Source organism: Pholcus phalangioides, unplaced genomic scaffold (assembly GCF_987345545.1).
Source record: "Pholcus phalangioides strain wild (caught in Gottingen) unplaced genomic scaffold, Ppha-v1.0 ptg000015l_1, whole genome shotgun sequence".
NCBI lineage: Eukaryota > Metazoa > Arthropoda > Arachnida > Araneae > Pholcidae > Pholcus > Pholcus phalangioides.
Window position 1 is genome coordinate 28,325,805 of NW_028301608.1, and position 24,072 is coordinate 28,349,876.

Genomic DNA, 24,072 nt, shown 5'->3' on the forward strand with positions numbered 1-24,072 from the left:
CTCGAAAATGCTTGCTGTTGTTTGCGTTTTTCTCGTATGTTTATTTCCAAAGAAAATTCTTTATACAGTCCGTCTCAAACATTTAGACACTATAGATTTTTAACTGCGCCGTCGATACCGTTTTAAATTTTTATTTCATTTTTTTTTGTGCTTGTGGTCAGAATGCAAAAGGCTACTTTAAACTTCGGTCATTGTCGTGGAAAATGAGATTTGAATTTTTTAAACTCAAATTTTTTAACCATAGCTGTTTGAAAAAGTTTAAAAAAATTCCGATTAAATGCAAATTTCAAATATTCCATCTATATGGCGTATCAAAAACGTGATAGTATAAAAGTGGAAAGTTATCGGACTGGTTTTCATTAAAAAAATGCCGAAGTTGTCGCATATTTTGTACGGTGAAATCCTTCGAGTCCTTCATTTGCTAGCAAAAAGAAAGGCTGTAAAAGTTATTACTATTGCTTTGAGCAGGTCGAAATGAAGTATCTGACGTCTATTGGCCTAACGTGTATTCCAAAAGCAAAAACCTGGTTATGGTAGGTAACGCAGTACAACAAGTTAACGCGAAAACAAAACCGTTAGATGATTGGCTTCAACACAAAAAATTACCTTGCATGGAATTATGAAAGATCCTGGAGTGAAAATCTCAACAGACACCGTTCATAGAGAAATAAGAGAAGCTCGTATTTGATTCACACATAAAAGTGTGTTATAGGCAATCGCCTGTCATAAGGAAACACCAAAGAAAGGTCGAGAAGAGAGACAGAAAAATAGAACAAAATCATATGCTTCATGGGGACCGAATAGCTTGGTATCATATTCAGTGGTGCAAAAGAAAATGGAACTCATTTTCCAGACGGATGTTTTCAGCAGACAGTAAGGTAGAACTTCGGTAATGGAATGGGCATCATTTGCTTCTAATGGTCGAGCTTCCTTAACTTTTGAAATTGGTCGTCAAAACTCTGATACTTAAAGGAGATCCCTGAGACGAATTTGCTAGTGATTGGAGAAGATTAAAGAGGACCAAACTTGACATTTCAACATTATACCATGCCATTCGAAGATCTCCAGCAACAGAAAAAGCTCTTTAATCGTGGAAATGTGCCTGTTCTAGACTGACCACCGACAAGTCCTGACTTGAGTTCTATTAGAAATGTATGCATACTTACGATAAATGTGTTTGCAAATGAAATACAGTATTTTTTTGACTGTTGGTGACTTGAAGAGCTCTATCGAGGAAGTATGGTACAGTTTTGTTGTTGAAACCCACCCTACAGAATTTAGTTAGATCCATGGCATATAATGTTTTTTGAGGTTGCTAGGAAAAATGAAAAGTATATTAGCTATTAAAAACCTGCAATTTTTGTAAATTTGAATTTTCTCTAAACTTATAAGACATATCTTTTTCTTATATTTTCTATATTATAAATATTCTAAACGTTCTTGAGCATATTTTTTTTCCATAAATGTAGAAATGTTTCAGGTATTATCCATTAAATGGTGATAATTTTACCTACCGTATTTTCGTGTTATTTTAAGAAAAGCGCATTACCTAATTCTTCTGAGACGGACTGTACGTAGTTAGAAGGAGAAAAAGAAATCTATTATACATAGAATTTATTAACACAGGAATCTTAACTCACGATTCACTAGAGCAGTGATGTTCTTTTTTAGGAGCGGGCTAAAAAACCAAAAAATAAAATGTAGGCGTTCCGAACATATTCTGACATTGATTCATAATTGGAATTTTTATGCATAGAAGTGAAGTGGCGAAATATGTTGTATTCTTCAAACATTGCCACGGCTTCATTCCAAATAAGACGAAAAGGTTTGCCCTTCACGTGACGGGGATGAAACGTTTCAGGGGCGAAATGTCGGGGGTGAAATTTCCGGATCCCGCCCTTCACAACTGTAAAGATAAATAAGTGCAATTTAATAAATTTATGCATATTTATTAGGGCGTATTCCATTTCTTGCATAAACAAAAGTGTTTAAATCATTTCTATTTATATCGTCACAGAACGTTGTATACCGGGATTCGAACCCAGAACAACAAAGTTAGAGGCTAGTTCCCTAATCGCTGAACTGCCAGGCGGCGAAGAATAATTTTTAGGATTAATTATTCAAAAACTTATTTTCCTTACCGCCGCTAACTTTCATGTAACTGAGAAAAAAGCATTTTTGTCCCACCATGTGAATTTTTACTGCCCAACCCCCCAATTAATACCCCCTTGCCTTCCACTAATTATGATATTTGAATTCAGATTAATGATTTACGGTTATTTTTTTTTTAATTTTTTGTTTTGTCTCGTTTGAACGAATTTGAATTACTAAGTAGTTAAGTGCGAGGAATTTGGTGGATGCCATTTTGATACTTTTTGTACATTTATCTCATCACGATTCAATCTGCCATTTCTGTACGAATTAAATGTGTTTAAAATCTGGGAATTTTCTCTAATTGTTTAAACTGATGTTTCCATTGAAGGCTTAAAGAGAATACAATTTGAAATTTAATTAACTCTGTAACTATTAATAATTTGGTCGGATAGTGTTTAAATCCTGTAATTGGAAAGTGGTAAGAAATATTTTTCCATGAAATTTCGGTTTTATATGATTTTTTTGGAGTAAATATTGTTTTAGCGTAATTAGTGTCACTTATTTTGGGTAAGGAAATGTATAATAAGATATGATGTTGAACAAATATTAAATGCAGCTCGTTTGATTAAAGTAAGTAATTATTTAATGATTCGAGCACTTAATTTTAGATTTTTTTTAAAATGTGAATGCAATATATGAGTTTGAAAAAAATTTATAATAACTTAAATACTTGAATTGCAACAAATTTATTGGATTTCCAAATAAAAGTCAATCCAATCTAATCTACGTGTTTGAATATCAATTTTGTTTAAACTCTCAAATATAGTATTTAAAGTTTTATTTATTTATTTAGTTGTTCAATATTGTTTGAACGAGGCCTATACAAAGGAATGCGGTGGTGAAATTTGACAGAGGAGACGGTTGATGTTGCAAAATAAATCGGGAACTGTTGTGAATGATGATGATGAATGATGTTTATAATGTTTGATGGGATAGCAGTTTTTCTCTGATACACACATGGTTCCCCTGGTAACTTAGATTCTAGTTTGTCTTAGAGTTCTGAGTATTTTTGATGTATGTTGTTGAGTGAAGAACGAATATTACAGATTTTATCTCTTTTCTTTGAAGTATTACCTATTTTTTTGCCATAAATTTAACCTTCGGATGCATAATTCCTTTTTTTTTCAAGCTGATAATTTTTTTCATAGTTTCCGACACGCATAAAAATCCAGAAAACTCGGTAAAAAATATATTTCGGATTGTATTACTTATAAAAGGCCTCAAAGAGAACGTAACCGAGGCTTTATGACAAGGTCAGTCTCACGAGGCAGTGGAGTCGGTACCAGCCGTCACGCGTGACGTCATTAGCCTGCAGAACCGAGTGCAGCTTGTGTGCCTTTGCTACCTTGTTACTTAATAATCTTTTCGATTATTTTCATTAGTATCTGTTTATTTATTGTCCTGCTTCGTTCAGCCATTTAAACATTTAAGAAATGAAGTTTTGCATCTGCTTATAAGGTAACTTCCATTGAGAATATTTTTAGGGATTTTGTTTTTCTGCTCATGGAAGCATTCGCAGATTCTAAATTTCCATATTTTGTAAACTCATTCACCATGAAAACAATGGTGCCTTTCTTACCACCTTCTTTCTATCCAGAACCAATAAACTGGTAAAATTAAAATTTTATAAGCAAAAATATACATTCCAGAAAATGCTGATAAGAATTCTGTGGTGTTTGGTCAGAACATGATATCTCCAAAAAATGGTTTTTTGATCTAAAAGAAAGTCTTGCTAATTATAACTAATTAGAAGTGAGATAATTGCGCGAACACGCGCGTACAGCTAAACAACATGCTGATGTATGATATTTTTATTTGTATTTGTTTGTACGCTTTATTTTTGTTTTTTAAATCGCAATGAAAATGCTCATATCTCAAAAAAGTGATTTTGGAATTATCATGTTCTGACCAAACACCACAGAATTATTCAGTACTTTATTATAATTACGTGATAAAAACAAGTATGATATAGAAAACCCCTTTCCGCCACCTATAAAATAAAACTGTTATAATTCTTCGATTGAAATTAGCGAGAATATTTTTATCAATGTACTGCATGAAAAAAAAATATGATATAATAATAATTAATATTTTTTTAACAATAATAATAATTAAATTATCAACTTCGCATCGAGTTTATAACAGTTTCTATTTGTGAGTGGTAAAACGGGGTGTGTGCGGTCTTCAAAGGTCAAAGGTAAAACAACATTAATAATAATCGCAAGAATTCAAATGTTTTTTTATTGGAAATCAAAGAAAATTTTTAATGGTTCACAAACAGACAGAATTTAGTTTTTATCGTTGGTGCCCAACCCAAAGTGGCTGCCTGGCGACTTACAGACTGCCCTTGATAGCTATGAAGGGGGTTATAGAAAAGTTTATGCGTAGAGAGATAGATGGCTTTTTCTCAGCCCAAGACATATCAAGGAACATTTTATTTTCTGGATATTATGCTGAGGTGAACTCGGAAAGAAAAGTCATCTTGTCTCCGCTGGGACTCGAACCCAGGCCATTTTGCATACCGGGCAAGCATGCTACCATCTACACCACTAGAGACACGACCCTGCCTTCCTTATTTAACGCACTGTGGCGTGAGGCACTGAAGTAGAGACATTAGTAGCCTCTCTTAACTTCAGGAATTAAGGAAGACAGAATCATGTCTCCCGTGGTGTAAATGGTAGTATGCTTGCCCGTTATGCAAGAGGGCCTGGGTTCTAGTCCCGGTGAGACAAGATGACTTTTCTTTCCGAGTTCATCTCAGCATAATATCCAGAAAATAAAACGTTTCGTTGCAGTTTATGAGTGTTTGTGTAGATGTGAAGTACTTGTAAGTTAATAAAAAGGAAAAAAAAACCCCACAGACATATAGTACGATAAATAGCATAATACAATACATAAAGATCAGCCATGCATACTTCATCAAAACGCCACTATGCAATAGAGTTGATCAGCAAAATGAATAGTAAGAAAAGAAATGTTATGCGATAAATGCAAGTATTATAATGGATACAAAAATGAAATTCTTTATGTACAATTCACCAAAATGTTACATAATGCATTAATGAAAAAAAAATAATAAAAATAAACTTAACATGCAAAAGAAGTAATAGAAAAACAAGTGTGTTAGCCGAGATTATACTAATTGGTACAATGTGAGATCAGCCATGTACATTTAACCACAATGTTACTCTACGCAAAAGAGTTGCTCGGTAATCTCGATAACAAGATAAAAGTACAAAAATATTATGATAGATAGACAAAGATGATACAACTCAGTAATTCAGACTCTAACGCACCGACCATGGCACGTGCAGCACGTTTTGAGGCCTGAGAAATTTTAGTCTTTGACGTGGGTTGTAATCGACCAGTTCACTCAGATGCTCGTATTCCGAGTTCCTCATCCTTTCAAAGTGATCCTCTGAGAATGTGCGTTTGAATCATAATAGCAAAGGCGGTAGAGGGTGTTTTTAGAGAGTGCATGCACATACACTAAGGCACTTCACCAAAAACAAATATTATATTTTTCCGACGGATTTGCCGAAATATGTACCGTCAACCATTCTAGGGTCATATGCACCTTCGTATTGGATTGGAGTTGTTGCGTCAAACAATGATCAAGCAGTACAATGACTGGGGGAAAAATTTGTGTTGTCCAAATTGCACCATGAGAAGACCTACCACATTACGATACCCTGGTGCAGGTTACTGGAAGATCAGCGCAAGATCAGCTTTTATAGGAGCAAATTGGGTTTGGGAGAAGAACAAGGAAAATTTCTCCCAGAGAATTTCTGAGCTACTTAACCTTCAATTTTTTTTAAATAAACAGAAATGGATAAAGGTAACATATATAAAGGTATTATATAAAGGGTAAAAAATTATATAAAGGTATTTTCTTTCGATCGATATTTAAATTTTTTACAAAAATATTTGAAAATATTTTCAATTTTTGATCGTCATTGGAAGGACATTTTTCCCACCTTCCCCGTTCTCTCCTGCATACTACGCTTCTGGTTACAAACGTATGAATTCAGGGGTATCATAAGAACTAGGGTTGCTTGTTTTGAAATATTGTCGTATGAAGGTCTTTAGGAAAACTTTGGCCTCCAAAACGTGGGTGCCCAATCTCGTGAAAAATATTATGTTTATATTTTTTCGAATTTGCATTGCGTATTATTTTCTGATTTAATATTTCTGAATGTAAGTTGCTCCACGACAATCAAGTGACACTCCCTTTAACTCAGGAGATCCGATAAGGCAAAACAATGAAGAATTAATAAGGATGCCAGACTTTTCCTATATAAGGAATTCGATAAAACACGCGGGAGGGGGGGAAGGGTTTAGGGCATTGTTTTGTATGTTCATGACTTATTGAGAGCGCTCTTCACAAAAAATATTGGGGGATCAAGTGACTTTGGTCCTTGGGGTTCCGGCCCGCTTCCATCCCAGTTGAGAGATTTCACGTTTGAAGCTAATACTTTATTCACTAGGTTATAGGAACGGTAAGTGTTGTCGTCACAATTATATTGCTGTTGTTTTTAAGTTTTTGCAACCGGCAAACTATTTCATCATTTCGCATATGATTGATGTCAAAATCATTGTGTTATGTACGTGTAAAGACATAGATATTTGAATGCATTCTACCGTCATTTAGAAATTAGCCCATCTTTTTTTTTGAAAGACCCTGTATGTTTGCTTACGTCTGAAATGTAACGAAGCATGGGCGATTCTATACTCTGTTTTTAGGAGACAGAAATAAATACGAATTTTATTTCCTAACAAATGTATTTAAAATATGGATAAAAAACGAAATTTCCAACTTATGTCAAAACTACAGCTCGGCAGTGTTAAATCATCAATGTCACTCAAACCCCGAGGGGGACGTGACCCACACTTTGGGAACCACTGTATCTAGATAATATCTTGTATCATTCGTTACAAGGAATATCCTTCGTCGAGGAATGGACTGTGAAAAAGAAATTTTTGAGTGATTTCATTTCCGATCGAAACACTTAAGCATTTTAACACCTCACTTCAATGCTGTGACTTTGAGAAAGGGTTAATAGGTTTTAAAAATTCTCCATGTTGCACAAAAAATTACCATTTTAATAAGATAATTAAGATATTCAATTTAATGTTGAAATTAGGTGCAAAGACATTAGCAGAGAACTGAAGCATATCAATTATCTAGAGATGACCTTATTATTCACATAATCAATAGATTTACACAGTCTAATCTAGTAATGCTATAAATAACCCGTTGATTAGGAATAAATTTTACGGTTCTCTCTAGTGATATGTCATAAACATTACACTGCCGCACATGTTCCAGAACCGCCGAATGTCAGGATCTTCAAGCTCATTTGCTTCTATTTATCAACCACATAGAAAGATGAATTATTTCTTGATTTCTTTTACTTGGAGTGTCACTGTATCTACGGATAACGATGACAAACTCTCTAAATTACTGCATTTTCAGATACCGGAAGATCGAAAAGAAAGAGGTACGCAGTGATAAAATTTGATTGTCGCAGAGACATTTGCAAAGTTCCATCGTAACGCCAATTGCATTAACGGTCCTGCTGCGACATCCGAAACTCGTTTGTTAATGAAGAGCGGCCTCTGGGCTGATTCTTTATGGAAATCGCTACACAACCGAGAGACGCTGGCAGTTACAGCAGTTCCACTTAAGTTGTATATAACACACGCCCTCTCTTCTCCGATATCTCTCCATGCTAATGGAGAAACTCTCAACACCGAGATATCTTTAATTAATGCTTCTCTCCGAAATACATTTCAGCGAACTCCTCGATAGCAATAGAAAAAGAATCTGCACTTGTCATCATAGGGTCGGAGAATGCCCTGAGATAGAATAGAACAGACTGTCGTTTTCTTCAGATGTAACAATTGATTGAATGAACACGAATTCGATTCCGAAAGAAATAAACACCCCGAAGAAGAATTATTTGAAATGAGTGGTTTCGGAAAAAAACAAAAATCTTGATCGATTTTTCAATGTTTTTTTGTTTTAGCAAAAATGGATATTTCACCAAGATCACTCCTGAATGTAATTTGAGGGACAGTAAAACTTCATTTACATGAGCTGAATATTTCAACCGGAAAATTTCAATTCCGATGTCTGAAGACTAGGCGTTCGAAATTGAAGTTGAACTGCACGTTGTCGTGCAAATGGTGATTTCGATATTCCTAATATCGGTAATATAAATAATCATAAATCAACAACTCAAAACATACATCGGGGGGAGTTATTTCCTACTTTGGCAAACACTCTCCTAGAATGTCCAGACTGTTCAGTTTGATGTTAATAATTTTGCACTGAAAGAACGCGTGTTCTGAAAACATAAGCTCTTTTTTTTAAATCCATTTTCTATTAGCTGAATCTTTTATTTTACGTGAAATGATGAAACTTTCAGAAAGCGAAGTAGAGGTACTTCTGGAAAAGAAATTCCGAGGTGGACATGTGTTTATCCTGCTCAAGTAACAGTAATTCTGATGATGCAGGCACTAAAATTCGGCTCACGATGTGGCTGATTTATATCAGCTTCTATATCATATTCGTTAGCCAATGCAGAAAAATCAGTAAAAAAATCTTCGCAAGCCGAAAAATTAGTAGTCTCGAGAGACAAATATTATACAATGACGATAAAAGAAAAACCAATGTTCGAAAAACTATCCAGGAAGAAATTAATGATTCTCGTCAGCCTGAAAATGCCAGCGTTAAATATTGGGAATATGCAGTAACGTTATCACGGCATCACTGAGTCTATAGTCAAAAAACTTGTTCAAAAATAAGAACGTAACATTCAATAAACCATTGCTGCATCAACACCTTGCTATATAGCCTTGGATGCCAATGCCTCTCATGTAGGAAGTGCTGTTTTTCTGTGGGTGCGATAAAAAAGGTATCCACGTTATGTATTGCATGACTTTCACACTACAGCCGTCATTATTTAATCTGCAAATCCTTGATCATTTGATCATTTTTGTTGCACCACGGTCATTTTCTGCACACGAGGGAGGGCTAATTAGACCGGGACCTACAATGTATTGCCGATTCCAAACGGCAGGCTTGTTTTTTATACTCATCGAGAGGTTGGTCCCCAACCTCTCGATGGGGGACTCCCTGCGGTACTGCAAATCTTAAGAATTAGAACACAGGTTCATTTTCAGCAACATAGCAAAAGCTTTGTGAATTTAAATCGGCAATGGATTGTTTCCATGAAATAAATCCATGTGTGGATTATACCATCCATCATACCTCAAGTCCCGTGTCATGGAGGCCATGCGTGGCTCATCTCTGCACTCCCTCAACTAAGTCAATATCTCTCTGTAAGTATCAGTGTTGCCAACTTAGTTATTTTCCAACTAGATCTGGTATTTTTTCGCCATTTAGTTGGAAAAATTAGTTGTTTCTCCAGTTGCTTTTCTAATATATTTTTTAAAAATTCCCTGTGTATTCGAGCAGTCTATTATTAAATTACGTGAAAATACGGGGATGTCCCGGGCAATACGAGACGTAGGGTCATCTAAAGGATGACTAAAATTAATTGTGGTTGTTTTTAGCCTAGTTTGCTGTGGTTTTTGATGAAGAATCTAGTTGGAAAAACTTTTGACTCTTGGAAACACCGGTGAGTATGGTCTTCAAAATCTTACAGCAATCCAGGACGAATCCAGGGGACAGAGCGGGGAACATGTTCTTGTGGTGAATATCAAGTTTTTAAGTGTTAGTTCCCTCTCAGGGCCATGCCGAGAAAATCGAATTAATCGATTTTTCACTGTACTCTTATTATTTTATAAGTGGGCGCGGCTTATCAAAATAATTGCCGTCTCTTTCTGTAAACTTTTTAGAATATATGCCCAAGAAGTCGAACCTTAAGAGAAAATTGTAATAACCGATATTTCAGCGCATGCGATTTTCTTAGTGGGCTCAACTCTTTCTTAAATGCCGTGAATTATAAATTACAGTAGACATTAATAAAAAAGTTTAGAAAAAAATATATATGTCGTTCCGTACACATAAAAAACGGAAAAATGTCATGTAATAATTAACAATAGATGCTACTAGTGAAACCGAAACTAATTTTGATTGGAACGCTTAATTCCCGAAACCGAAACTTAAAACGCACATCAATATTATTTCAATGATGCAGGTCCACGTGTAGAAAATAAATAAAAATTATTTCAATCGCTATTGACTCCATCATTTTCTACTCAAATTAAGTTTAATAGTAAAAAATATTAAAATTATAACTCACAGTTAAAATTCTGTTAAAAACAAGAGATAATAATATTGTTCTAATAAGCGTCGATTTTCAGAAGTTAGTGCTTCAAGTGGACAGTAGATGGCAATAGCAAAAATTATTTTTTCCTATATTTCTCAACTCGTTAATTGTTATTTCAGTTCTTAATCAAATTGCATATAATTTTTATATATGATCCCTAATTACTCGAATTGCATTTCAAAACGTTCAATTGAATTTGCAATTTCAAAACGTCCCTCAATACGCGTGTTTAACACTCTCAGAAAGTGTTATAAAACACGCATATTTAGGTTAATTTATTTGGATACTTTGATTTTTTTTAACGAAAATATTACATAATATTTAGTACTATTAAATATTAATATTTAATAAAATATCACATAAATATTTTCAGACTTGGTGGAAGAGACTTCTATGATTACGTGACTAAGGCTTTGGGTAAGAGCAAAAATGTCGACGTTGTTTACCTTGATTTCCAGAAGGCATTCGATCGGGTCCAACATGGCAAACTCTTGAAGCGTTTACACGAGATTGGAATAGGGGGCAACTTGCTGAATTGGATAGAATCGTGGTTAAGAGATAGGTCGCAACGAGTTATGGTGAACGGGGAATTCTCTGGTTGGACAGACGTCACAAGTGGAGTTCCTCAGGGAAGTGTCCTTGGCCCCATACTTTTTTCACTTTTTATCGACAAACTCGATCAGGGTATCGATGGAATTACTAGCAAATTCGCAGATGATGTGAAGCTAATGGGGGTAATCGGGAATGAAAGCGATAGGGAGTTGCTCCAGACCAACTTAGACAAGATTGCAGCATGGGCAAATGAATGGAGCATGACGTTTAGCGTAGATAAGTGCATGGTCGCTCATTTTGGTTCGAACAACCCACGGTTCTCTTACGAGTTGAATGGTGTCACTATCCCGGATGCAACTAGAGTCACCGATTTGGGAATTCTCATTGACGAGCGACTTAAGTTTTCTGAACATTGTTCAGCGGTTGTCAAAAAAGCGAATAGAATGCTTGGTCTCATTTTCAAAAAGGTCTCTTCGCGTTCTCCTAAAGTCATTCTTCCGCTTTTTCGAGGCTTAGTTCGTCCTGGACTGGAGTATGCGGTAAGGTTTTGGAGACCATACCTACAGAGGGACATAGACTTGATTGAAGGGGTGCAGAGAAGAGCTACGCGTGTCCTTATTGGCACACAGGGCTTGAGTTATGAAGAGAGACTTCATTTTTTGAATATATTTACATTGGATGAACGCAGGTGTCGAGGAGATATGATCGAAGTGTTCAAAATTTTCAATGGGATGGATAGGATGGACCATGAACTTTTAGTACACCGCCAATCAACCGCTTTTACAAGGGGACACCAGTATCGATTGGTGAGGGACAATGCAAGGTTATAGTGTCGCAGGGAATTTTTCTCTAATAGGGTTGTTAATAAATGGAATAGCTTGCCCCCGGAGGTAGTAAATTGTAACACAATTGACACGTTTAAAAAGAAATACGATAAACATGTTGGGGTAAATCGAGAAGCTATCCATTCTTAGAATAAGACAACCATAAGTATTCTTTATGGGCATTGTATAATATTTTATCATGTGTATATATTGTTTATAATTTGTGTTAATTGCATTTTTAATGGGGTTGCTGTATTTTTGAAACATATGACATCCATATTTTTATGGGCATCTTTTTATCAGCCACCTCGTTGGGCATTTTGCCTGTTGTGGCGTTGTATTTGTATTTGTATTTGTATTTGTATAAAGGGAGCTTGTTCACTCCCCCCCCCCCGGATACGCCTCTGTTTTTGATTGTCTTGTTTTCCCAGTTGCCCATCAGTTAAAAAATTTTGTAAGATGACCTGTGTCAGGGTGTCTATAAATTTATATATAGGTCTATATATATTAATAAATGTACAACCCCTTGCGCAACATGAATAACGAATTTGAGTTCTACACGTTATTTGGACACATTTTATAAATGGAATTATTTATCGGATAAACGGTTAACCAGTAACTTCTGGCAAGAGGACATAGCTAAATATATCCCTGTATATCGATATTGGAGCAATATTTTGATTATTTTTCGACAAGGTATCAGTAGATATTGTAGCTTATAATGCTTTCCTTATTTCGAAAAAAACGAGAAAAAATGCAGGTCTTTGTCAAAAGTGAATATTGATTAATTTCTTGGTTAGCTACAAATTGTGATTTACCGCCGAGTACAATCATATTTAGAATTACGTTGAATATCTGTAAATGGTTTGAGCTTAATTCTATGAAATTCCAATTCAGCATCATTTCAATGAATGCAAAAATTCTAGTTATTTCAGATTAATACTTTATTTAAGGAACGTGAATGAAAGAAAGAACTTATTACCGAGTGCTCGAGTAAGTTGACAACGGAAAGGAAGACGTAAAATTCCTAACGAAATATCTGTTTTGAATCGAGAATTTATTTTATGTTCAACTAAATACGATCTCTTTCCATGATTGAGGTGGTGTTGATGATGATTGGCATTTCATGGTGCTGGGAATTACAGTTGTCGGTCTAATCAAACTCGAATAAAAAGGATGAAAGTTTCAAACAATGTCACAGCATCGTTTCATCAAGTTTGTCGCTTCGGTGGGAATCATCGGTAGTATCCAGTCTTAACTACGCGTAGGAGTAAACAGTAAATACACGCACTTTTACCTCGAGCTGCTAATACAAATCTGCGAAAATAACGCTCTGATTCAAACTACAGGAGGCGCCGGAGGTAATTGCGTACTGTCCCATGAAGAAGGGGAAATCGCAAATGAACACCAAAATTGAATTTCCTTTCCATTAGTCAAATGAATAAAACGATTTTTCTCGCAATGTAATGAAACACTAATTGTGTTACATTATTTGGTGAATCCATCGCCGTTGGCTGTTTTGAAGCTAATTCTTACTTAGAGGAAAGTTTCTCGCGAAGACGGAAAGAAGGAAGCCGTTTTTATCTTTTGTTGTGCAGACGCTTCCCTCATTCCGATGATAATTTCGCGAATGAAAGTGGAGACGGAGACGTCGTTTATTTCATTTGTTTCGACGTATCTACTTCCGAACAGAATACCCCCCCCCCCTCCCCAATTTCTGGTATATATCTGGATACGAATCTATGATCGGTCTAATAGTTCTTTTTTCCATTTCAATTTTATCCAACTCTATGCAAATGATTTATCGACTGTTGAGTACTTCAATTAGTTGATTAAGTGATAATGAGCACTCGTTTGAATGGCGATGCTAATGGGGTATATGTCTGAGGGAGACTGATTTTGGAAGCAAACTACTGTAATGATACATCCCCAGTCGATTTTATATTCATCCTCAAAATTAATTACACCGCATGCACACATATGCGTAAATTATTTCTCTTTTGTGGGATGCTTACGTGTGGTATAAATTGGAAATCTCCTCACGAAGAAGCCACATACGAATCTGTTCAACTGAAACAATAATAACAAGTGCGTTTCAAGCAAAATTTTATTTTTGGAATTCTTATCTTTCGAAATGCACACAGATTCGTTCATCCTCTCTTGATGATATGGTTATTTCTATTTAGAGTTATCTTGATTGCAACGTGCGTTGGGAAGTACCTTCGTGAAAAACACTTGTATGAGTTCGGCACTAATCATGGAAGTGAGCTCTACAGATCTAAGGAAACCACTTTTAAATATAACTGCTTTAGAGTTATTGTTTTAAACAATAATTACTAATTATTTTAGTATCTCTCTATCTCTTGGAAATTGAAAATAGAAATAAAAAATAAAGGTAATTGATTTGCATCATATTTATAATGATGTCATAAAGCATTGAATACTGTCGAAGTTGGTAAATTCGAAGTCCGAATTTACTGGAAAAAAAGTTTGAATCATTCAAAATTCGAATAATAGAATTAATCTATCCTAGATCTGTAAATTGACTACAGATTGAAGCCTAATCATTTACCTTCACACAGGATAATAGTTATCAGTTACTGAAATTTTATAATTACGAAATTCGTAATTTTATCGGTTACGAAAATGTTTCCAAGATTTTAATAATTTAAAGTTATAATAATTAATCTTAGCTACTATATTAATTATATTTGGAATCAGCATCACTGATTCATTCGTCATTTTTTTCAATTTTTTCTCATTCTTCTTTTTTTTTTTGCTTTAGTGTGTTCCATATAATTTATGTTTTCCAATGATTAATAATTTTCTGTATGACGTTCTTTAAACATTAACTTTATCTAATTATACTCTGGTGGCCAGTACAAGTAAGAATTTAACTCCTTGACCACCCATAAACATAATTTACGTTTTGTATTTTGTATTCTATGATATGTCTTTGTATTTATTATTTACTTGTCTATAATCTGCGATTTATTGTGCCTGCGAATTGAATTGAATAAATTAAATTGAATTGAAAAAAAAAATGTTCAGAGCCCCTGATTTAAGGAGAAAGTTCAGTCTCATCCGTTATGAAATTGTTTTCCAAATTTTGCTTATTATTCTTATGCTATCAAAGAAATATACTTCCATTAACGTATTGCAATATGACCTTTCCGGTACTTAATGACGATAAAAAAGATTCCGATTCGATTTTTAATGCTACACCTTGATTCTGTAGGTTGAAAAGCATAATCGGTATTAAGCAGCACACATTATCAATGCACTCCAGCTGAACAATGTTAAAATAGGCATTAAATTATGAAAAAAGAAGGAAATTCGTCTTGAGCTCTAATATCTCTGCGAATATTGCACTTAAAAATACGGAGAATATTTTTTGTTGGTCTCAGAATTGACCCGACAACAACTGTTCCATTTGGTTTTTGAGGGCAGAGTGTACGGATAAAAAGATATTTTATAATTTTGATAACGAGATACCAACCCTTGCAATATGAATAACATATGTGAGTTCTACACGCTAGTTAGATACTTTTTCTAATTGGACGTATGACTGCAGGAACCCGGTTTGCCAGTGAAATGAAGCAAGGATAAATAAGTAATCACCCTGCAGATGGCAGCACTAAAAAATCAGGCACACACAAAACTAGATTCACATTCAGACTGTTTGGTACACACACTCACACTCCCGGCACAACTCACTCTATAGCAAATTGCCCATTGCAATAGACTTGAGTTGTGTTCAATTTGAAAGAAAGTGAGCTGACAGAGCATTACTGTGCACCAAAAAACATGCATAACTTTGAGAAAATAAATACGTTAATACCCTCAGGACACACATTCCAGCATGCATCATTTCGTAAGAAATCCCCTACCGGAATGTTTACGACATGCTGGTACGGTCGAGCAATAGCAGCACACATTTGTTAGAAAATAATTCATTAAATATGCAAAATTATGACTCAGAGTTCTGTGTATACTATCGAGTGTTTAGTTTGTTAAAGGCAACATAAAAAAAATTGATGGAATTTTTTCATTAATTTGCTCTATCGAAAGCTCTCTATCTTATATTTTATTAACTCGCTGTTACAAAAAAAAATTCAATTTTTTTCTTCTAACGGTTGAAGTTGGTTTTGAAGACCCCAAAGAAGTAGGTTTCTAGAAGAAAATAATGGGCGAAGTAAGGACACTTGTGAACATATGGTCAATTTTTCTTCGATTTCATCCACGTTCTGTGAAAGAATGTATATATAGAACAGAAAGATAGAGTTGCTGGCAGAAACTTCTCCCTGGTCTGCTATCGTGGTCAGCAGGGAGCTCTCGGATCGAATGGCTTTCCTTCTCTTTGAAGCCGAGAAGCAAAGACACTATTTCCCACCCCCCGGAAAATAATAAGAAAGGAAAAAAAGATAATCGAGAAAATATATATATATTTTTTTATCTCCTTGGGAGAATTTCCCTTTAGAACTTTGCCCATCGAAAAAGTATAGTTTAAATTTCGATCTTTTTTTTCTATCCCAACAGCTACGAAGCTGAAAGATGAGAGAGGTCAGATAGTTTTATTGAAGAGTCATCCATCTTTTTCGAAGGAGAAAAGTCAACTATCAGTTTCATATAGACGAACGCGCTCACTCACACCAAAGGCAGTAATTTAAAACCCAGAATTGATGGCAGGATGACTGAAATCTCAGACCACACCGAATAATGGTAATATATAAAGAGAATTTCCTCTCCGCGAGCGTTTGTTGGTTGAGCAAATTCAAAATGTCTTTTGTTCTTGACGCATAATTTACTGAACTTTTTTTTTGAAGAAAGATATTTATTTACCCTTTACTTCTAAAACAGATTAAAAAGAATAGAAATACTGTAATAACATGTTAATAACATGTAAATTGTTACTTCAGCGATCATTCTACGCTTTTTGTCACAAAGAAGCACTTCATCCGTATTATTGCAGATACAAATAGACTTGCGCATACGTATCTATTTTTCAAAGACATTAAAGATACTCCCTATGCAACATTTGTATGTTTAGAAATGTTCAAAAATATTTTATAGAAGAAGTGGCCCTCTTAATCTGAAGTTGAATAAATCTGGAACACAATTTATGTCATAAAATGCAGATACACGAACCAAATAAAACTCATTTACAAACAATTTTCCTGTATTTAGCGCTTAAAATATTTAATTTTCTTCCACATTATCCACTAACAATTTTTATATACATATTTATTTGATAAATCTAAAACCATCGTTGTTCACTCAAGAAAATGTGAACCATCTATTTGATATTGTTATGTAATTGTTATTCGCAAATAATTTTTTTTTTTATTTTAATAAATGTAGAACCCCTTACAACATGAATGACGAATCTGAGTTCTGCACGTTATTTGGACACTTTTTATAATTGGAAGTATGTATTGGATCAACAGTTCACCAGTAACTTCTGGCAAGAGGACATAACTATATTGATATTGAAGCAATATTTTGATTATTTTTCGACAAAATATCAGTAGATATTGCAGCTTATAATGCTTTCCTTATTTTGAAAAAACAGGAAAAAATGCAGGTGTTTTGTCAAAAATGAATATTGATTAATTTCTTGTTATTCTTCAATTCACAGTTATTTCTTGTTATGAATTAGTTTCTATCATTGTTATTCGCAAAATTGTATCAAAATATGTTTTTTTCATCTTGCATGCGTTGCTAAATTTCGATTTTTTTAAAATCTATTAAGACTATTTACGTTGCCGCTTATATCTATATATATGATTAGTGTGGTTTGTTCTTGCTCTTATTACGATGATGTATTTTTGATATAGTTTAGTTATACAGGATGCATTGGTAACAGGGCGTATAGCATTTTACTGGTGAAACGTGGATTCTAGAGGCATGCCTATAATTAAAAAATAATACCCAAATAACGTGCAGTACTCGAATATGTCATTCATGTTTCAAAAAGTCGTATAGTTACTGAAATGAAAAATAACGTTTTACACAGTCCCCTGTGTGCCCAGAAACCTAAGTAGAAAGTTGTTGTCCTGTCTCTCCGGATGCCAAAAAAAAAAAAAATCCTCGTTTCTAAGTGGAATATTCACTTAGATATTCGAATTCGAAAAGAAATTTCGGAAGAATATAGAGAAGAAAACAACATTGAATGCGGGAAAAACGGTTTTTCACATTTAAAAATATTGTAATTTTCCCCACTTTTCCTCCTTTTTCCGAATTCGAATATCTCAGTGAACTAATACGATGAACGGTTGATGAGATAAAGGACGAATTAGGACTTACCTACAGGACACTATATATATATGTTGATATCCTATTCCTTTTTCCCGTTATTATTTGTACCGACATATGTAAATTTTTTGGAGATCATAGCTAGTTTAGTCCCATATTGTTTGTCTGTGATTTGACTGAATTTGTAGTATAGAATGTGACTATAACCTTGTACACAGCCTCTGATATTGGTAGAGAATTTCATTTTCTTAGACCTAAATTTTTAATACAATTACATTAAATCCGCAATGTAACTACAAAGAGTCACATAAATTCGTAAATAATTTTAAAAACTCATGAAAAAATTGAAATATTTGAATGCGATGAATTTTTGTTTTTTCTTAACAACGATCAAAGGCTCAATGTTTTGCTAAAGTTTTGGATGAGGAAAATATTGAAGAAATGTTCAATCCAATCACCCCCAATTTGCTTTCGTGCAGTGCCCTCTCTTAACCTAAACTTGAAGCATTTTTTTTTTTTCTGTATCAGAAATAATTCCCTTTCATGAGAACAACGTTTTCGCAATACAACGAATTCGCCCATTCAAATGTACCAATTCCTTCAATTTTCATTAATCTTTAAACTATTTATGAATTTATGGGTCACCTGATATTTTGAGCCGCTGTTACCGGAGATGAAGCTTGAAACAGCTACAAATGAACTGTTTATTTGTGAATGGTGAGATTAAGTGCATATTCAATGGTGGATATATTTTAGTTTTGAATTTTAATAGAAAATTCGGTTTTCTGCGAATGCACCATATTATATATTGAATAATAGGAGAAGCTGGGTATGATAGAAATCCAATTAACTACAGCTACGTGTTGTGTTTGATTTTGAACAACTAATACGAGCATTCAATGTATACAATTTAATGTCTGTATATACACATCACATTATTTAAATCTCTATTCTCCACATGGAAACAATGTGATGCCCGAACGGATAGCATTTATCAAAAAACAATCCAATTTACATATATATGAGAACGCCTAGTGAAATTGGAATTGGATTATTTTGCCGTAACGGGAATATCATTTCTCCGCATTCGTAGTGAAAATGTGAAAATAAGCGTGAAAGAAATGATTATATATTGGGAATCGAATAAACATTAGATATTTTTTTAAGGGAATTTCATTGTTTTTCATTTTGGAAAACGGTCCTGATGTTGAGCTGCCTTTTGGGAGTGTGCGAAACGTGCGGTCGCACCGGACCCCGCGGTTTGCAGTAGCCCAACGATTATGGTAATAGAAATGAAAAATGTACAATAAAGCCCTTCTTTTGCGGACATTCGCTGGACCAAAAAAAATTTGTCCGCAAAAGAGAGGTGACCGTATCAGAGGGGTCACTCGTACGGCGTCAACAATCAACTAATAGCTCGTGAATGACAGGCCAACCAGATGGCCACATGCATATAGAAATGTCCTCTCCACTTGTCAATACAAGATTCATTGAAAGATTGGTTATTTGTGGTGATGAAGATTTGAACTCCGGTCTCTCGCTTGCCAGGAGACCGGAGTTCGAGTCCCCGTGGGGGCAGTGATGAATTTTCTTCCTTGATATCTTCATCTCCACAAATAACCAGTCTTTCAATGAATCTTGTATATTTTTTTTAGTTGAAATTTTGGAAGAGAAAATACCTTTATATATATTATTATTAAATAATCAATTTTTCTGTTAATATTTAAATGTTATTTGAAGGCTATGAACTCAAAATTTATCTTTAATAAATACATTGCGACCCACCCTCTAAGCCATATAATGATAACTCGCATAAAGGCCCTTAGCACGCCGACCAAATATGGCCCTGGGGGATTATCTGATGCGGCCTGCCCTCCTCAAACTTAATTTTTTAAAACTGAACTAAGCGGCACATTTACAGATCTCTTAATTGTCCCGTGGTACAATTCCAGAGCATTTAAGCGTCCCGTGGCACAGTTCCAGAACACTTAAGCGATCCGTGACACAATTAGAGATCCTTTGAGTGACATGTGACGTAGTTTTAGAGCAATTAAGTGGCCCCCAGTGCGGTTCTACATTACTCAAGTTACCCGCGGCACATTCTCAGATTATTTAAGTGATCCGCGGCATATAATTCCGGATCACTTGAGTGATGCGTGGCACAGTTCCAGAGCACTTAAACGGCACAGACACATTTCCAAACCACTTGGATCCGCGAAACATTTAGAGATCACTAAAGTAGCTAAAGTAGCTGTGTAGGGCATGGGAATGTTACTTCAAGTGCCTACAAACTATCGAAAGTTTTTCCTCGTTTTTTTCGCACCGAGTAAGATGCCATAAAAAATATTTGATATTTTCATAAAGAGTCATTGATGACGTAAGCATTATCCAAGGCCCCCCCCCCCCTTGTCATCAAAGTCAGCAAATCATTGAAACCCCCTCCCCATCGATGCTGACTTGAATGGTCCCTTAAGACGGGCTTTACTGTAGATATATGTGTTTTTTTCCGTAGTAAACAAGGTGCCTGAGCTTCAACTGATTGGTTACAGGAATATTCATCAATTCTGAATTTCAAACAATTCTCGAATTGTTTTCCTCATTAATTCTGAATTTCTATCAATGTTTTTTTCTTTCATTTATCCTGAATTTTCATTAATTCCATAATTTTTTGTCTCATCAATGCAGAATTTTCTTCGATATTGTGAGATTTTATTTCCCATTAATTCCGAGTCTTCATCAATTATTGGATTTTTTTCTTTCATTAATTCTGAATTTAGCATTGGTGAGTAAATATCTTTCAGAATTCCTGTATATTCTGTGATAATGCATTAATCTTTGGATACCAAAGTCTCCCCCCCCCCCAACAGTATATATAAAATCATAATATACAAAATATAAAGATGCCCCAAAATAATTTTCGCTTCGAGGCCTCGCGTGTCTGATAATGGCTGTTCTTCCGACTGATGTGAATTTCTACTACATTGAAATGGTTGCAAGTTGAATGCCTACTGAGATGCGTGGTCTGGATTTTAGTGCGTATTTTGAATATTTATATGGATGCTCAATAGGAATGACAAAACGAGCTGATCCGGCAGTGCGTATTTTTTCCTCCGATCCAAATTTTTCCTTGTGAAGTGGCGTTTAAAAATACCTTTTTTACTCGATGCCGTAAATGTTCAGAATATTTTAACACAAAAAGTACAGTAATTTATATATTACGCAGAGGCCTCTACTACGTCTATTAAACCAAATATCTTTATTTTTAATTGCAGTTTATCTGCTTATTTTCGAGAATTCGTGTAATACGATATTTCTCTATGAAATCACATATAAAAATGCGTGCCTCATTAAATTAAGGTATCCGATTACCTTTCTTGTCACTTTTCCATAAAACAGTACTGGCGTGAACTTTTAATAACAGTTTTTTTAAAATAGTGTCAAAATGGTGAAAAAATAAATTTGGGACTACTTACGCCCACAAATCTGTTTATGTGCGTGTTCATTTTTGGCGAATCGCATTCGCCGGGTCGGGGTAAGTAACTCATGTGTAGCAAAATACCATAATAAATTTTTGTAATTATTAAAAATTAATAGGTTTTTAGGAATTATATTTTAAACTCAAGTAGTTTCCAAAACAACATTTTTTGTAAAACATGGTTGAGGTTTTTATTCACGTATTTTACTTGTCTCTAAGAATTTCAACACTAAAGTGGACGTAACTTTGGTTCTGACCATCATATAAACAAAACAATGCCTCTTTTGGAATTACAAGAATTATTCTCGGAATTTCGTACTCGTTTCAGTATCTCTCTCTTTTATCTGGGTTTCCTATATCCCTTCCAGACCCTGGTACAAAAAATATGTGGGTTGCTTTTCTCACAATAGAAGTTTTTTTCTTGACCTCCGTGAGTTAAGTCCTGACTTAAAGAACTGCGAAGTTACGAGTTAAATATATGGTGAATATGAGCTTCTGGGGCTTTCATCAGACGGCAGCACTTAAAGTTGAACTTTCAAAAAGTCGCTTTTTTGAAAAGGTGTGATTTATTACATAAACTTTAGCTCTAAAATTCTGGAAAAATTGTATGTTATGTATCTCACATCATCTTGGCTGAAAATTATTTAATGAAATTAATTATTTTTTCGCAAAAAATTAAAAAAGATTGAAAATTTGAAAAAAAATTGGAAAAATAAAGATTTGCTGACATATATTCCTTTAATGCATTTTTTGGGTATCAAAGATGCAAAGGAATTTTGAAAATTTCCAAAGCAGGAATGTTCGGTTTTAAAACGGTTATACCGCCTGAATTTTGGTCTCAGATTGACGGGAAAATAGAGTTCGTGCGGTGGTCTCAACAATATATAGGTAATGTTTCAAACATTTACTCAATAACCACGCAAAAAGACAAAACATCCGGGACGATCCACAACAAGCAATAACCGAAGAACTACATCTCACGTAAACAGGTCTCTTGATTGTTATATTCTTTCTATCTGGGCTGGAAGCATGCCCATGAAAAAAGAGTTACAGATGCTAGTGATAAGAGCAGTTCATGGTTCCAGCCATGTTAGAAGACAAAAGACTGATATATGTGACATATAATTCTGGAGGTCTGTAGATATTTCATTTTGTGGGTCATCTACGAAAACAACGCAAGTAAAATACACACCATTTCCTCTTCGGGTACGTCTTCAGACCACATGGAACCGTCATTACCAGTTATTAGATGGGTAGTTCAAAATAGAATCACTGATTGTGTCACTTTACACATGAAACTGGTATGAAGACACTAATAGGTGTATAAACACAGATGTCACTAGTTCGTTGGCCTTAAAAACAATACGTATTCTAACTGAAAATCATGGTGAATACATACCTACATTGTGAATAATTCACAATATAAAAAAAACGAATATATTTCAAAGGAATTCATTTGAAATGTCATCAAAATGTTATCGCAGCTTGAAAATGAATTGAAAATATCCAAAGTAGCTCACACAGTGATTTCTACATGAAGTAAATCTACTCAAGAAAAATGCGCCTCCTCTTTTTATATTTCCGCTATAAGATCTGGAGAAAAGAAGACCCATTAGTGTTTAGAATGAGTAATTAATAGAGAAATGAATGCATGAAAAAATTTCTTTCCTCGAGGATTGAAAAAGAAACACAAAGTTTTAGAACCGTTTTTAATGAGAAGAAAATGAAAGGAATTTCGCATTTATCCTATTTTTTTACATTTTTAATACGAGTGTAAGGGAGTATTTCTGTGAGGCATTTGCCTCAAAATTAATGCGTTCTTTTCTCTTTCTTTTGTGAACATAAATGTGCGATTAGAAGAGCGTAATTTTCGAAGGCATATTTATTATTCATCAGTTAAATTGTTTTTTGTTCGTTGACATTTTTAGATATGGACGAGAGACACTGATTAAATGCACAATTATCGGGATTAATTGCTACGGACAGCGTATCCTGTTTCAGCGACGCCATTTGTTTTCGTTTGCTGAAATTCCTCCGAAGTTGCAGAATTCCATTAATTTACCGATGAGTTGCATAATTTGTTTTCCGTTAATTGTGACGTGCAGATGCAGGCAAGTCTGTTACATACCAAGATGAACATTGGTATCGAGGAGCATATGTTTCTGTATTTTATCATCGTCTATTTATGTATAAATACATCGACCATCTGGATGATTGTTCATCGTGATACGAATACATATTACGAGAATGTTCGTGATTATAACTCCGCATAATATAAATGACAGAAGGAAGATAATGAAATATTACATATTCGATTGGAAAGATTCACATATCCTTAATTTCGAATTGATTCTTCTTGGTCTTATAACTATCCTTAAATTTTCAAGGGAGTCTTGTCGTGGGAGCATTTTCCTTATGAGGATTTTCAATTTCTTTCAATCAATCGTAGAACTGAACACTTATTTTCTTTGCTCTCTTTTGCACGGCCTTCTTCGGCAAAAGCCTTTTGAAG